Source organism: Hyaena hyaena, unplaced genomic scaffold, assembly GCF_003009895.1.
Source record: "Hyaena hyaena isolate Hyena2069 unplaced genomic scaffold, ASM300989v1 scaffold_121, whole genome shotgun sequence".
In the NCBI taxonomy this organism is placed as follows: Eukaryota; Metazoa; Chordata; class Mammalia; order Carnivora; family Hyaenidae; genus Hyaena; species Hyaena hyaena.
In genome coordinates this window covers 3,369,059-3,386,885 of record NW_024080753.1, presented here as the reverse complement: position 1 = coordinate 3,386,885, position 17,827 = coordinate 3,369,059, and the positions used below count along the sequence as shown (strand labels likewise).

At 47.5% G+C, this 17,827-nt stretch overlaps 1 long non-coding RNA gene across 1 annotated transcript; it reads left to right on the top strand.

Annotated features, from left to right (window-relative positions):
- The first annotated feature begins 5,313 nt into the window (after window positions 1–5,313).
- Window positions 5,314–8,346, top strand: LOC120235106. The gene is made up of 4 exons (XR_005529303.1): window positions 5,314–5,383; window positions 5,502–5,657; window positions 5,747–5,869; window positions 7,681–8,346. It is a non-coding gene; the product is annotated as an uncharacterized LOC120235106 (long non-coding RNA).
- Window positions 8,347–17,827: the final 9,481 nt, after the last annotated feature.

Sequence of the window (17,827 nt, the reverse complement as noted above, 5' to 3'; positions counted from 1 at the left end):
AAAATTATTTCTTAGAATTTTCATCTCTGTGCTTACATTCCCCATCTACATTCATTTGCTGTCTGCTTTTTCCACGAGAGCACTTAGCATAATAATCAGAGTTATTTAAACTCCTGGTCTGATCATTCCAACATCCCTGACAGATCTGAGTCTAGTTCTGATGGTTACCCTGTGTCTTCAAATTGTGTACTTTGCCTTTTTACTCTGCTCTGTGATTCATTGTTGCATGGTGGGTTCAGACAACGTGTCTCTTTGGTTCAGAGCTCTCTGGGTCAAGAGAAACCATAACTCACCTGAGACAGAGACAAGTCACCCTAGACAGACTTGGAGTTTGGTGCCGTGACTGACATTTCCCTCTCTTGGGGAGAGGGTGACTATATTTTGTCCAAATATTTGATGATCAGTGAGAAGGACTGTGTCCCGTGTTTACCTCTCTGCCACCCAGACTCCTGCTAAATTGTATCCCTTCATCCTCTGTGGTTGGTGGGTCACACGACCAGTTCTACACACGCTTTATGAGTAGAACCAAAAAGCTCAGAGCCGAACCTGCTGCTGTAAGACCTTCCAGAATTATTTCTCTGCCTTCCATGACAGCCAGCAATGTTTCCTCAGCCAGCTACTAAGTGCAAGTGCGTGGAGCAAAGTCCTGATCTGCAACGGACACACAAGGGCAATGAACTTCGAAGCCACTTTGACCTGGGGGTCACTTGTTAACTTAGATAAGGCAGCTTGGCCTGATATCCTTCTTTAGTTCTTGACTCACACATCACCTTCCTTTTCAAAAATGTTTGTTTGTTTGTTTTCTTGGGGGGGAGGGGCAGGGAGGGAGGGAGGAAGAGAGAGAGAGAGAAAGGGAGAATCACTAGCAGGCTCTGCACCGTCAGCATTGAACCCCACATGGGGCTCAGTCTCAAACCGTGAGATCATGACCTGAGCCAAATCAAGAGTCAGATGCTTAACTAACTAATCCAGGCCTTCCTGGATCTCTGTATAAAATAGCAGCTCCACATCCACCCTAGTCCTTTACCTCTCTCCCCCACTTTATATTTCTCCATGATGACCATCCCCACTGAACATTATAGAGTTTGCTCAGTTATTCTGCTTATTATCTGTCTCCCTCTGGGGCACCTGGGTGGCTTGTCGGTTAAGCATCCAACTTCAGCTCAGGTATTGATCTCACAGCTCATGAGTTCGAGCCCTGCACCGGGCTCTGTGTTGACAATTCAGAGCTTGGAGCCTGCTTTGAATTCTGTGTCTCTGCCTTTCTCTGCCCCTTCCCTGCTCATGTTCTCTCTCTGTCTCTCTCTCAAAATAAATAAAAGTTTTTAGAAAATTAGGGGCACCTGGGTGGCTGAGTCAGATAAGCATTTGACTTTGGCTCAGGTCATGATCTCACGGTCCTTGAGTTCGAGCCCCGCATCAGACTCTGTGCTGACAGGTCAGAGCCTGGAGCTGCTTCAGATTCTGTGTCTCCCTTTCTCTCTCTGCCCCTCCCCTGCTCACACTCTCATTTTCACTCTCTCTCATAAATAAAATAAACATTAAAAAAAAGTTTTTTAATGTGTTACTATCTGTCTCTGTTTGCCAGCAGAATGTGAACCCATGAGGATGGGGGGGGGGGGGTCTGAGTTGAGGCTCCACTGACAGCAGACCGTGAGACAAGGGCTTTGGTGCCAGTTCTTCATTTGGGAGGGGACCCCAAGGGGCACAAGAGAGAGACAAGAAAGGGGGAAAAACCAGTAAGGGGTACATTAATCAGCTCATTGCTGCTCTGGAAACTGGAGGTCAGTCCTTCTGAGATCCTCTGAGAAGCCCTGTCAAACCAGCCCCCAGATCTTCTACCTAGAGATTAAAAGCAAAAGCCTGGAGCATTTGTCCCCAGCTCCTGACCCTTGTTGGCTTCAGGTGGCATTGAGCCTCTGGCGCGTCCGGGCAGCCTTGTGCACAGGCTGCACCAGCCTCCAGCGCCAGGAAAGGTCTTCAGGTGAAAAGCAGAGAGGCGCACCGAGTCCCCACGAACGGGGTGGCCGTCACAGTGGCAGGCGGGTCAGGGCGCATGCGGGGGCAGGGTGGCATCAACAGCAGCCACCACAGGAATTTGTTTACTTTTCTGATGTATCACCAGCCCCCAAATCTTTGAGATGAACGAAGACTGGACACTTGTAAGCATGTCTCCAGCACCCATTTCCCCTTAGCAATTTCATGGGCTTTGGTTGGGATTGTCCTGGCCCCTAGTTCCTGGGTATGGGCTACTCCCCGACCCTCAAAGCCTTAATCCAGTCAATGGCTCTTACTTATCTCTTCTTTTGGTCCACACCCCCTGCCCCAACCACCACAGTCATCTGTTCAGGTGTTCAGGGACAGACACACCCCTTATTTGGGACCAGCATGAGAGAGTAAATTCTAGGGCTTGCTCACTCTTTCTCTGAGTGACGTGGGGTAAAAGTGTGAGGTCTGGAGCACCTGCAGCCATTTTGCCACCGTGAGAAAGCTTGGGACTTGCAGACTGACTTCACAAAACCCAGAGAGAAAGCCAATAGGAAGGAGGGGAGGAGAGGGAGAGAGCTGCTGCACCAAATCTCACTTGAAGCCAAGGTTAAATCTAGGTTTTTAATTGACATACCCAATAAATACTCCTTTATATTATGAGTCACTTTAAGGTGACTTTTCTGTCACTTGTGACTGAATGAGTCCTCACTGATTCTGTACTTAACTCACAGGCTTGTTTTGAGGTTTAAATAAAATAGCATTTAGGTGTGCCTGGCTGCCTCAGTATGTAGAGCATATGACGCCTGATCTTGGGGTGATGAGTTTGAGTTCCAAATTGGGTGTAGAGATTACTTTTTAAAAAATAGCATTTAGTAAATGCTATTGAGCACAAATGACGCTCAATGAATGGCAACCAATATTGTTACTATGATATATTTATTTTTTATAGTTCTATGCACTTTTTATTCTATACTCTCACATTGGCATGTTTCTTTGTATCTTTATGGCATTATTCAATTTCTGCCCCCAAAGGAGAGGGGCTGAGGAAGGGGGCCAAGCAGCCCTGGCCCCTGACCACCAGCCTGCACCTCGGTGAACGGCACAGAGCCCAGGGGGGCAGTTCTGATTCCTCTGACACCCCATTTTCCTTCTCTGATGGTTTTTGTCTGTATCCAGCGTGCACATAACTGTTTCCAGTCCAGTGCTCCAAAGGTCTTTTTCAGAAATCCAAATCCACATGAAAACAATGGCAACAAGAAAAAGGTGCAAACTTTCCAGAGCAAGCCCAGATTTTGAAAATGTGATAAAGAGGTTATTGTGTGTCCGGACTTTTCACACAAGAATTGGAGGAGACTTAACACCAGGAATAATAAACAGAGGAAGACCAGCTAATGTGGAGCAGATGGGCCTGCAAGGCAATGCTGAGCATTTCAACATCTTTCCCTTTGGACCTTTGGACTCGAGATGACTGAATGCTGGTTTCTTTAGTTGAAAATAAAGTTAATGCAATCAGGGACACCTGTAAACATGGCTGGCTTGATTTCTGGGGTGGTTAGTGGACTAAAGCTTTTAAGAACCTACAATGGGGCAGGCATTTGAAATTCAGCATTTAAGTCCTGAGCACATCTCCATTTTACAGACAAGAAAACTGAGGCTGAAGGGCAAGAAATACTGAAGGGCATACAGCCAGCAGGAGAGTGCAGCCAGGGTCAGTGCTAGGTCTGTATCTGCATAAGCCATTTTTCTGCAAACTAGGGTAATAGGTGAGCAGAGAAAAAGGATCATAGCCAAATCAATTTGAAAAACTCTGATACGCACATATATATGTAAATAACAGAGAGATTAGACATATATGTATATATGCGATACATGTATAATATGTATATTTATATAGTAACAGTCTTATTGAGGTATAATTACCATACAATAAATTATATATATTTAAACCATAGACCTTGATACGTTTTGACCATGTCTACAACCTGTGAAATCGGCACCACAGTCAAGGTAATGACGTGCCCATCACTCCCAGAAGTTCCCTCCTGCCCCTGCTGTAGCTCCTTCTTCCCCTCTGTCCCACCCTGAACCTCAGACGACCACTGATTTTCTTTCCTTCACTATAGATTAGCAGCATTTTCTAGAGTTTTCTATAAATGGAATCATACAATATATATTCTCTTCTTGGCCTATCTTCTTTCGCTCAGGGTGACTATTTTGAGCTTCATTCACACTGTTACATGTTTGTTCCCTTGTATGACTAGGCCACGGTTTGTCTGCTCATCTATGGATGGGCGTTTACATGGTTTCCAGTTCGGGGCTGTTACAAATAAAGCTACTGGTATCTTCCCGGTTCCGTCTTTGCAGCACGTAAGCTTTCTTTTCTCCTGGATAAATACCTAAGAGTGGAGTGGCTGGGCGACATGGTAAGTATATGTTTAACTTTTAAAAAAATATTTATTTGTTTATTTTGAGAGAGAGAGAGAGAGAAGGAGCACGTGCACATGAGCAGGAGAATGGCAGAGAGAGAGGGAGAGGGAACCCTAAGCAGGCTCCACACTGTCCTGGTGCAGGGCTCGGACTCGCAACCGCAAGATCACGACCTGAGCAAAAATCAGGAGTTGGACGCTTCATCGACTGAGTACCCAGGCGTCCCATATGTTTAACCGTTTTCCCAAGTGGCCGCACCTCACATTCCCACCAGCGGTGTATCCGGACTCCACCTCGTCCTCACCTCCGCAGCCGCACTTGTACAGCCAGGCGTTTTATTTTTATGTTGTTTTATTTTTTAGCAAGTTCCTACCTTTTGATTCCCGCGCGGCTAACACACCGTGTTCACACGCAACACAGCGCCTCAGCGCCTCGGCTGTCGTGCGGCCGCCCCCCGCCCCCCGCCCGCCCCGCGCCCCCCGCCCCGCCCCGCGCCCCCCGCGCCCGCCCCGCGCCCGCCCCGCGCCCCCCGCGCCCGCCCGGCCCCCCGCCCCCGCGCCCCCCGCGCCCGCCCGGCCCCCCGCCCCCGCGCCCCCCGCGCCCGCCCGGCCCCCCGCGCCCGCGCCCCCTCCGGGGCCACCCCGTGCTCTCCGCGGTTCAGACGACACTGCTTCTCGGCTTGCCTCGCTCTATCTCCTGGGCCTTTGCTCCTTTGTTTTGTTGCTCACATCCCACAAACAAGTGCGATCACGCGGCATTTCTCTTTCTGTGACTGGCTTATTTCGCTTATACTCGGCCCCATCCACACCGTTGCAAGCGGCGACACCCCGTCCCTTCCGATGGCTGCGTCTGTGTGCCCAGTGCGCAGGCGCGCCGCCGCTTCCTCGTCCGTTCACCCGTCGATGGACCCTGGGGCCACACCCTTCGTCTGGCAGCCAGTCTTCTTAAAGGTCTGCCACCCTCCTGGGTATGTAGCAGCATCGACCTTTCCGGTGGTTTTGGTTTGCGTTTCTCTGTTAGCCACGATGGGGCGGGTCAGGAAGCGGGGCAGGGCTGAGCTGGGCAGCCTTTTGCTTCAGTTTCAGTGTGACACCAGCTGAGACTCGTCACCTAAAGGGACCTGACCGCACCTACTCTGGGCCCCAGCTGATCCCCGCCAGGCGCTCGGAGCTGCTCCGCCCTGTTCTCTGGGACCTGCATGCGTCCGGCCTCCTTGGAGCCGCCTCCACACTCTGTTTCATGTAAGAATCCTCTCCCGTGGGCCCCAGAACAGGGGTCGTTTTGGGGCCCCTGGGGGGCTCAGGCAGTTGAGCGTCTGACTTTGGCTCAGGTCATGATCTCACGGTTCTTGAGTTCGAGCCCCGCGTCAGGCTCTGTGCCGACAGCTCAGGAGAGAGGAGACCAGGCGTGTGAGCAAAGCATCTGAGACCCTGCAGAGAAGCCCAGCCACCAGGTGGGCGCCACTGACCAACCTCAGTTGGTATCATATGAAACAGAAGTGAAAAATTGCCTAGGGCAGGCCTGCCCCGACTCCTGACCTGCATAAGGGTGATATACAATAAAATGACCGTTTTATTTTTATTTATTTATTTTTTAAATGTTTATTCATTTTTGAGAGACTGAGACACAGAGCATGAGCAGGGGAGGGGCAGAGAGAGAGGGAGACACAGAATCTGAAGCAGTTCCAGGCTCTGAACTGTCAGCACAGAGCCCGGCGCGGGGCTCGAACCCACGAACCGTGAGATCGTGACCTGAGCCGAAGTCGAATGGCCAACCGACTGAGCCACCCAGGTGCCCCATTTTTAATTTTTTTAATGTTTATTTATTTTTGAGACAGCATGAGCAGGTGCAGGGGAGGGGCAGAGAGAGAGGGAGACACAGAATCTGAAGCAGCTCCAGGCTCTGAGCTGTCAGCACGGAGCCCGACGCGGGGCTGGAACTCACAAACCGTGAGATCAAAAGCTGAGATAAAGTCAGATGCTTGACCCACTGAGACCCCCAGATGCCCCTAACTTTTTTCCATGCTTTTTATTTCTGTAGGTTCTAACTCATAGGTGGTTGTGAGTGACAGCAAATGCTTGGTGGCCATCTAAGATCAATCAGGGTGGAGATGACCCCCAAGTCATGTCGTGAACTTACATGGAACGCTCATTTCAGTATTTGTCAGATGCTAGGTTGACAAGCCTATTTGTTTCCCCAGGACGGTGGGTAGTTTAGCCGTGGGGGTGGTGGCCAGGAGACCACGTGCCATGTTGTGCTCAAGCCGGAGGGATGCCTCCCAGAGTCCCTTCCCTGTATGCTCCCGGGAGGGGGTGCGTCCAAAGAGGAAGGGGCACAAGATGTGGGAGGCAGAAGAGAGGCGGTGGCCGGTGCTCCCTGAAGGTTGTCCTGGTTGGATGTGGTGACAGACAGATGCAGGGACACTGGTGACCTTCATTTGTCCTTGCCCCTCTGTCCTCTGACCTGATATTCTTCCTGGCCGATGGCCTTGTGAACCCACGGTGCCCCAGGCCCTCCGTTAGCTGCCTGGGGGACTGTGCACTGTTTATCACGGCGTCTCCCGTCCGTGGTCCTGTCTTACGTGTGCTCATGACCTTACGTGTTCAGCGCCTAAATGCGTACACGTGGTTTCCGTGCGTTGAGTTTGGTTACTCAGTACAGGGTGATAGCAAAGCAGTTTTTTCTCTGGAGACTCACCTGCTGTGCCACATTTCGTCAGAGTACCTGGGGTAGGTACCAAGTGTCCACCCCTGGGTTTGTGAGGGGAAACTGAGTCAGAACTCTCATCTCGAGGCCCGAGGACACCCGCCACATGACCGCGTGGGACTATCGCGTTGGTGTCCCAGGGAAGGTGATGGGGCTCAGTGTACGGTCCCTGCTGTCCCCGCAGCCGCTGACACCGGCCTTTGACAGCCGCGTGGCCCCTGGGGCTGGGGACCTCTCTCCTCTTCCCCTCCGCACCTCAGCAAGTGTGGCCCAGCCTGGGGTGTCACCAGTGCAGACACATTCCTTCAGCCCTCCTCCAGGGAGCGAGCCTGCTTCCAGGAAGGAAGGCCGTCTCCCTCCCGGGCTCAGAATCGCCGTTGCCTCCTCCGCCCAACGCTGCGTGTGGGTGGTCACCTCGCCAGGTCCCCGGAGTGAAACGACAGGTCCCTGTTGTCGGGTGGGCTCAGGGCCATCCCTGCCTCACCACGTGTTATTGAATTCCCCTGTCACACTGCTGGAAAATGTATGCATTTAGAGAAGATCATGCCTGTTTTGCAGCTTGAAGCACTTCCAGCACCGAGTCCCAGGCTCTGAAGCGAGGACTGGGGTCCTTGTCCGACGACCTGCCCTTCCCGGAAGACCCTCCCGTCCACCTGAGTGTGTGGTGAGATGCAGAAGGCACAGAAGGGGCTGGAGCTGCTTCCATTTCTCTGGAAGCTTCACACACACACCCCCACCCCCTCCTGGCTCCTGGCTCCATTCCTGTACACTCCACCAGGGCAGCCTCGCATACATTCAATCCTGGATACTTAGTTTGTGGCTGGCCCGTCACAAACCTCCCCTGCCCCATCTCACACGCACGTGTGCACACACACACACAGACACACACACGGCAACATCTCAAAACCCCACTGCATTTAAACCAGGAAAACAGTGGGTGGGAACTTAAGGAAACGACTAAGGAAGGATTTCAGGAGTTTCCGCTGATGGGTCGCATCTGGAAAGCAGCTGAGGCGCAGACCTGACAGTTCACCAAAGTGACTGTGAGAGCGAGCCCCGAGGGAGGGCCCGGCGGGCGGGGGCCGCGGGTGTGAGCTCGAGCTCCTGGTGTGCCCCTTACCTCCTAGCTCTTCACCAGGTGCACCCAAACCTGTGGGAGCCTGAGGTCTTGAACGTCTATGCCAAAAAAGGCTCTAAAATAACCCATTTAAAAATGAAGCCCCCCGAAGCATAGTGTTTTGAAATTTGTCTATTTTCCTCCAAACAAAAACACTTATTATTTTAAATTTTTTAAAATTTATTTTGACAGAGACAGAGACAGTATGAGCGGGGGAGGGAGTGGGGGGGAGAGAGAGAGAATCTGAGAGCACAGAGCCAGATGCGGGGCTCAAACTCACAAACCACAAGATCGTGACCTGAGTCAAAGTCGGTACTTAAACAACTGAGCCACCCCAGCACCCCAACACTTATTTTTTAAAAGAGTAAAATAGGGGGGCTCCTGGGTGGCTCATACAAATGGGGAAACTGAGCCTTCGAGGGGTTAAATAACTTCTCAGTCACATATCTGATGTTATGAGCTGAATATATATGCCCCCCCATATTCATAAGTTGAAGTCCTAGCCCCCCATGTGGCAGTATTTGGAGTAAGGAGGTAAGGAAGGTTAAGTGTGGCTGTAAGAGTTGGTCCTGAGCTGATGCCTGGGAGCTCGCTCTCCACACAGGAGCCCAGGGCGGAGGTCGTGTGAGCGCACAGGGAGAAAGCGGCTGCTTCGCCCTGAGGGGGGAGCTGTCACCAGACATCAGCCTTGCTGGCACCTTGATATCCCATCTCCAGAACTGTGAGGAAACCCATCTCTGTCGCCGAAGCCACCCAGGCTGCGGTGTGTTGTCGTGGCGACCCCCGCTCACCTGACAATGACACAAGACAAAACTACCTGAGATCACAAACCCCAGACCGGCCACTCAGTGCCCCTATACTGCCTTCTAGAAATAGCATCATTTAAACATTTTTATGTTTTGACAAGTGTCATGCTAGTTTTAATATTTGAGTGGAGGTGAGAAATATTTTAAAACTTTGGCATTATGGCATACAGATGTATTCTAACATCGATGGCTGCAGTTTCACTAAATTTGGATCGCTGGAAAAATAATTTTTTTTTGAGCGTGGAAGCAGGTTGGAAATGTTGGGCCCAATAATAACAGTTGGACTTTTGGCTTATGAAATACTTCAGTGGGAAAGTATTTGCTGAAATCTCTGCCTGTTAGTATAGTTGAAGGGTTGTGATAGTAATTGCCCTTCTCCTGAACTTTCTGAATTTGAAAACCATGTGGAAGTGTAGTTTGTCTTGTATAAAAACTAAGGCCAGGCAAGTTTGGAAGAACTGACATTAAGAAGTGCATTTAGCTAAGTATCAGTCATTTAGAGGATGATTACCTGGTGTGTGAATGATCTAGACCGTTTTCATTTTTCTCTCCCTCCTTTGAAAACACTGTAAGGAGACATCTGGCTTTGACCGCTTTCTTCCACGTGCCGGCTGGTCTTCTCCTTATCTCTGCTGGCAAAGCCCCTTCCTGGGAAGCGGATATCAGCCCCTCCGCAGGTCTGCACCGTACGTAGCAGGTTATGGTCAACAGCTGGGCAACGAGGGCTGCCTCTAGCTCTGCTTTCTTCCCCTGTTACATGAAAGTCAAGTTTCCTTCTTATTTGGATGAGCGGCAGTTCTGTGTGCACAGCTCACGATCCACTTTCTTTTTCTTTGTTTTTTCTCAAGAAATGCCAACATTTATTCATCAACCAGTAGAACACCACAAACACTAACGATCCTTCTTTTTCTGTTGTTCTTTTTGTTTTGTTTTGTTTTGATTTATTTTTAATTTACAATCAAGTTAGCTAGCATACAGTGCAGTAGTGATTTCAGAAGTAGAATCCAGGTACTCATCCCCTACATAGAACACCCAGTGCTCATCCCAACACGTGCCCTCCTCAGTGCCCCTCGCCCACGTAGCCCATCCCCCCACCAACAACCCCTCAAGCAAGCCTCGGTTTCTTCTCTGTATTTAAGAGTCTCTTATGGTTTGTCCCCCTCACTGTTTTTATATTCTTTTTGCTTCCCTTCCCTTTTGTTCATCTGTTTTGTATCTTAAATTCCACATATGAGTGAAGTCATAAGTCATGTATTTGTCTTTCTCTGATTGACTTATTTCACTTAGCATAATACCCTCTAGCTCCATCTTGTAAATGGCAAGATTTCATTCTTTTTGATCACCGAGTAATACTTCATTGTATACATACACCACATCTTCTTTATCCATTCACGTGTTGATGGACATTTGGACTCTTTCCATACTTTGGCTCTTGTTGACAGTGCTGATATAAACATTGGGGTGCATGTGCCCCTTTGAAACAGCACACCTGTACCCCTTGAATATATAACTAGTAGTGCAATTGCTGGGTCTTAGGGTAGTTCTATTTTTACCTTTTTGAGGAACCTCCATACTGTTTTCCAGAATGGCTGCACCAGTTTGCATTCCCACCAGCATGTAAAAGAGATCCTCTTTCTCTGCATCCTCACTCTCCGTTGATGCCTGAGTTGTTAATGTGAGCCATTCTGACTGGTGTGAGGTGGATCTCACTTGTGGTTTTAATTTGTATTTCCCTGATGATGAGTGATGTTGAGCAGTTTTTTATGTGTCTGTTGGCCATCTGAATGTCTTTGGAGAAGTGTCTGTTCATGTCTTTTGCCCATTTCTTCACTGGATTTTTTGTTTTTTGGGTGTTAAATTTGATATCCTGATCTGCTTTTCTGCTTCTGACAGGCTTTCTCTTTGATTAGTGACTTTGGCCTTATGGATGTGGCGTCTTCCATATCTATGCTGGCTCTCTTAGACAATTCATATGGTACTAAAGGACAGGTAGATAGATAGATCAGCAAGAACAGCTCATAATCTCCACCATAACCATTACTAACACTTGAGATAAACTTCCAGATCTCTTTTTACATGCACGTACATATTTAGATGCATGAAAATCTACATATTTCAGATCACACTGGACATGTGTTAAAGAGCCTGAGTTTCCCCCCTTCATGTACTTGGATGTCTATCCTTCTCAGTATAGGCAGGTGTCCACTATGCTTTCGTAACGGGCTTGAGTGTGTGCAGATTCAACCAGATAATGGCAAGAGTAGAGCCTAGATTGTGCCCTATTAAGAACCAAATTAAATTCTTTAGGGCTAACTCTGAAGTAAACCTAATTGTTAGCATGAGATGCCATATGTCCCAAGAGCTAGAGAGGGTAAGCTAGAGGGGCAGTGGAACTACACAGGTCACTTGTGTCTGTGTGTGGGGGGGGGGCAGTGCAGTGTCCATGGACATAGTCTTTCTTCTCTTACTGTCCCATGAGTGGATGACAGATGGAGGGATGCTTACCAGATTTTTCTCTTTCAAATCTATGGAAGGGGCCCTCAGTATAACTGGTTATTAAATATCTAGGTGACTATAAGGAGGAGAAGCTGGTGTCTTGTCCCTTGTTCATGCTAAGCTACCAGCTTAGAGCTGAGGTCAATGGTAGGGAAGGAAGGGAAGGCAACGGAAAAGGAGAGCAGCCACTGGAGAGGAGCAATGACCACCCCTTTGAGGTTCCCTGAGCGCTATGGGTATCTCTGTCCCCTCGCTGGATCCAGGCCGGGTGGCAGAGGGTAGCTGGAGTGTATAGTGGGGGCTCATGGGAGACCAATGTAGCATGGACAGAGAACACAGAGGGAAGCCACCAGATGGGTGATGGCAGAGGGTATAGCCACCTCTCACAAGGAATGACCAGTGCCTGTGGGCCTTCTTGAGATTAAGTCTCTCAGCAGCCAGGCTTGCTGGGACCACCCCCCATCCGTCTAGTCTGCAGTGATGGTGCAGACACGCGGTGTGAGACTGTTACCACAGAAACTCTCCTGGGCAGTCAGGTAAGAAGACTCCTTCCCAACAACAAGGGGTCGGAGTATGTGAGAAAGTGGTGTCCCTCGGCTCGCATGCACACGCATGAACACAGCCACACCCAGCCTCTGCCCCTGCTCGCATGCACACGCATGAGCACAGCCACACCCAGCCTCTGCCCCGGCTCGCATGCACACGCATGAGCACAGCCACACCCAGCCTCTTCATCCTCATAGCCATTTCGCGGGCATTACGATGACAGGTCTGAAACAAATGAATATGAGGTCCGAAATGAACAAGACAAAGTCCTCCTGAGGAGAGGGGGCTAAGGACAAACTGCTGAGATATTATCGGGAGAGGCTGCTGCGCACTGGGCTGTGGCAGCAGAGGTGACAGGACAATATAAAGCCGTGTAACGCTCGTAGGCGTACTGAGGTGACACAGACCCTTCACTTCTCATGCTGGCTGCAGAGTTCTACATTCTACGGCTGTCCATAAAGTATAAGCCAATAATCTTTCTTACAGAATTTGGTCATTTAGTACTTTCTGATTTTCACTATTACAAAGCTACCATGAAAATTTCCATGCAAACATTAAAAAATCTCACATCCAATTATTTTCTTATGACACATTTCTAAGAGGTGACTGCTAGGGAGGATACGACTTTACAATAATATCAGATTGTTAATATTCGAGGTTCAGTTTGTGCAGAGGTGGAATGGGGAAGAGGAGGTGTATAAACTTAGCATGAAGGTTTAAGGATCCATTTCCAACTGACTAGCAATCGGTAAGGCAGCTAAAATCAGAAAGCAATTTAGAAAGAAAACATTGTTACTTTTACATATTAATTTAAATGCAATTTTAGGCGGTATTCCTATATTCCACAATAGGCATAATACACAATAATGCTAGGCATAATACATGGCGTGCACTCATAGAGAGGCTTTCTGGGTGAATTCAATTAGCTGGGCAAGCTGTTAACATATTAAGAGAGTAAGAACATATTGACTGAAGCAGATTATAAAAGAGCTTTCAGAAGTAAGAATTCTCTTATGACGCTTTTGGGCCGGCAAACTGGCTCGGCTGGTTTGCAGGGCAATTTGGTGACATCCACAACAATTCAAATGTACTCTCCCCTCAATGAAGGACTTCCACCTTCAGGAATTTGTTCTACAGGAGTACTTGCCTGTGGTGGCAGGATCTACGTGCCTCAGTGTGGACGACAGTCACCACGTCTGCCAGTGGGAGGGGGAGGTTTAAATCAGCCATGGTTCAGCTGTACGATGACCGTCCACTCAGCCATTAGAAAAATAAGTCGTCTCAATAGGGAACATTTCCAACGTAGTGCTGAATTTTAAAACGATAAGGCCATTGCATGGGCTACACTAAGTGCGTATGAAAAAGCCTTCTACTTGAACGTGCACAAAATATTTCTAGAAGCGCTGAGAAACTGGCTGCAGAGACTGTCTCTGGGAATAGCAGGCTTCCAGCAACTCTTTGTTACTGTTTGAAGACGTTGAACGTAATGAACGAATAATTCAAATACATTTGAGCAAATAGATAAGTCAACAACCACACGCATACAAGGCTCTACCTGATCCTCTTCTGCTCTCTTCTAAGAGCCCTGCTACAGCGGGTCCTGAGGCGCCGAGGAGCCACGACGCCACGTGAGTCCCGTCATTCCACGGCCTCCTCACCACACTGACTTTCCAGCTCCAGGGCCCCACCGCTATCCTGGCGGCTTCTTTAAGGGCTTGAAATAACATGAAAACTCTTAGCAGAACTTCAAAGCATTCAAAAACATGGTTAGGTCATTATTCTTACTGACTTATTATTAAATTATTGTTCAGTGACTTAAAACTTACTGAGGCTTCCTTTTTGGCAATATGGTAGAATAAACAGTAGATATCTGGGAATCTTTCCTGGTACAAAAATACCTAAAATTGCTGAACAACATATAAAAATGAATAATGGTTTGCTAAGCTGGCAAAAAATAAATGTTCAGAGGCCAGAAATAATGAAAATAAAATTCTAATGCAGGGGGAAAAGTGGGTACTGACGTCACCTCCCCGGGGGTATCTGGATTCAAGTGGCCTTCACACGTGCAGGGACAGCCACCTAAGCCTGGGTGTAGTCAGATCAAAGACCCCAAATTAAGCTTAGTTCCCCTCTAGTGAGTGAACGAGGATAACACCTGCCGGTAGAGAGGGATTGAAAGAGGTCTCTTGTGTCTTGGCCTCCTTGGTTCTTGGTGGGATGGAAAAAGAGAAAGAAGAAGTATTCTCTGAGCACTCTGAACCGTAGCCTGTGCTCTGCCACGTGTAGCAGAAGAAAATCCCAGGAGAAATTTAGGTTAAGGTGCTGAAGCAGCAGTACCCCAGGCCACTGGCAGCAGCAAACACGAATCAGTCATGGAGGAACATATTCTAAACAAAGATAAACTTCCACGGAATGGGAACTCACAAGCAACGGTTACATAACACACAAGGAAACAAGCCACCAGGAGAGAGAGTAAGCAGAGTGCAGAATCAAAGGTAAGGAATGCAGATATTAGAATTATTGGAAACAGACTGTAAACTAAACAAGTTTAATTTATTTAAAGAAATGAAGGAAGGTGTTGGAAGAATGATTAAGGAGCAAGATACATACCATCAAGTTGACAAGGCAGTTGACCACATAGAACTTTTTATTTAATTAATTAATTTAATTTAATTAATTTTTAAAAACATTTTTTAACATTTATTTATTTTTGAGAGACAGAGTACGAGCAGGGGAAGGGCAGAGAGAGAGGGAGGCACAGAATCTGAAGCAGCTCCAGGCTCTGAGCTGTCAGCACAGAGCCCGAAGTGGGGCTCAAACCCACGTACCATAAGATCATGACCTGAGATGTAGTCAGATGCTTAACCGACTGAGCCACCCAGGTGCCCGATTTTATTTATTTTATTTATTCTTCTTTTTTAGAACCTTTTAGGTTTAAGAAATGTAATAATGAAAATTACAGATTCAAAGGACTGGTAAAACAACAGATTATACTAAAGAGACAAGTAACCCAGAAAACATAAGGAAAGACATTATGCAGAATGCATCTTAATGAGGCAAAAAGATGGCAACTATGAGGGTTTGTACCCACACATGATAAAGCAAGAAGTCTTTTATAATATAGCAAATTAGAGCTCAGGAGGAGAGAACACAGAGTCAAAGAGTAACAAATAACAGACTTTTCTAGCACTGAGGAAAGATGCCAATCTTCAGAGGCGATTATGCTATGTTGTCTTCTAAATTCTGAAAAAGTAAAAATCTGAATTCAGAAACATACCTGGCCCCAAGAGTTTGGGACAAGGATTGTGAACTTGTAACATCGGCAGTCCTCAGTTTGCACAGTCCTTTGATAACTGAGATTAAGTCTTTGCCTGTATCTTTCTCCTCAGATCTCTGTGTGGTTTAAATGAGACAAAATGGGGGCCCACGGACCTCAATGTTCACAGCAGCACTCTCAACAATAGCCAAAACATGGAAAGAGCCTAAGTGTCCATCAACGGACGAATGGATCAAGAAGTGGTTTATCTATACCACGGAATACTCCATGGCAATGAGAAAGAATGAAATCTGGCCTGTGTAGCAACATGGATGGACCTTGAGGGTGTTATGCTGAGTGAAATAAGTCAGGCAGAGAAGGACAGATGCCATATGTTTGCACATATAGGAGGATTAGGAGGAACTTAACGGAGGACCGTGGGGGAGAAGAAGGGGGGAAATGGTGGGGGAGAGGGAGGGAGGCAAACCATGAGAGACTCTTAATGCTGAGAACAAACTGAGGGCAGATGGGTGTCGGGGGAGGGGAAGGGGGGGTGATGGGCATGGAGGAGGGCACTTGTGGGGATGAGCACTGGGTGTTATATGGAAACCAGCTTGACAATAAATTTTTAAAAAATAAAAATAAAAATAAATAATAAATGAATGAGACAACGTGGTCGGGGAACGGGTGGTGTGGGTTAGCTGGTTACGTGCACCTGCTGCGCGGATGCTCAGGCAGCACCTGTCCCGCTCCTCCTCAGCTACACCCCCGACTGCAAACCAGCTGCGAGCACCCTCCCCGAGCACCCGGCTGGCACACTCAGTGCCCAGAAGGTTGAACGCTCACCAGCACGAGCTGAGGGAGGTGTTAGAGGGTCATGCTTGGTAATTCCATCAGGAAGGAATCAGTATTTCCCATCAGAGACCAGGGAGCTACAGTCCAGGAAGAGAGATCCCAGGCAAAGTTATGGACCAAGATAGGGCTTGAAGATACTCGCTTGACTTTTCTTTTCAACTAGAAGAACTATGTGTATTTTCTGTCATGATTGAAGGTTTTTGTAATGAAAAAATCATATTCTAAACCTAGAGATTACTGAGCCGATGAGCTTGTACTACGAGCCTTAGAAATGCACCTAACTTTTGACCTAGTATTTAAGCAGTTAGGAAATAATGAATTTATTAGAAAAAAAAAAAAGTTGGTAGAGAAAGGAAGAGGAAAAATAGACCAATAAATCTTCAGACTTTTTCAAAGTTTAGGAGAAACCAACATTTCCGTTGGGACATTTAATCATTTCAGTACATTATTCCTCTGTGCCGTGGGGCAGGAAGGGAGTGAGGGCAAGCCATCACTTCTTTTGCATTGTTATGAAAAGGATGCTTTCAACAGTTTTCTGCCACTCTGGGAGGAAGTCAAGCTTGCCTTAGAGAAATTGATAGGTAAGCTGATAGTATCTGTTGTTCAATTTGCAAACACCAGAGTCAACAGAAAACATTCACAGATCAGTTCTTGAAGTGAGAGAGTAAAAAGAGAGAAAAAGCAGTGGGTTCTCACTTCCCTTAGATAATTTGACAAGAGGTTCTATTTTCCAAAAGGCACACGGGCCTGAAGCAAATCTGCATGCTGTATGGCCAGGTTTGAAAGGTGCTCTCCCCAGCTGTCATTCTACAGACCCATACTTCAGTTCAAGTCTCTATAGGAAAGTTTATTCTGGCAACCAGGAAATTGAGCTCACTCTTCATTTCAGATTATATGAATAACAAATGTCTATAGAGCTTTACAGTCAGAAAATAATGTCCCAAAAAGCCCATCCATCGGGATGTTTATTCGTTTCCCTATTTCGTTGACTTACTGGGGATTACACAGTGGATTAGACCTGAGAGATTTAAATCCTCTCCATCTGAGGCCAAGTTCCATTTTTTCCTACCATATCATGGTGGCACATGTTGAGGAACACACTGCAGAATTCTGAATCTCTTGTAGGACCTTGTTTCCCACAGCCGACTATGTGGTACATTTTCTGAGAGGTGTGTGAAATACATCTCCCTGGGCCTCGCCTCCAAACCTGACTCAATGGTGTTTGTAAATCTGTATTTTTCAGTGGTCCCTTGGGGGTCTGAGGTACAGCCAGGTTGGGGTGGCATTGGTTCGTTAATGAGTGATGTTAGTTTTGACCTGGCATTTATTTATTTATTTATTTATTTATTTATTTATTTATTTATTTATAGTGTGAGTGGGGGAGGGATGGAGAGACAGGGAGAGAGAATCCCAAGCAGGCTCCATGCTGTCAGTGCAGAGCCTGAAGTGGGGCTTGAACTCGCAAACCGTGAGATCATGACCTCAGCTGAAATCAAGAGTCAGACACTTAACCAACTGAGCCATGTAGGGACTCTGCACCTGATACCACTTTTAGAGTTTGGTTTATAGGGGTTGTAAACAGTGGGATTTAGATCAGTAGTTTCTAACCTTCTAAAAACTAACCTTCTT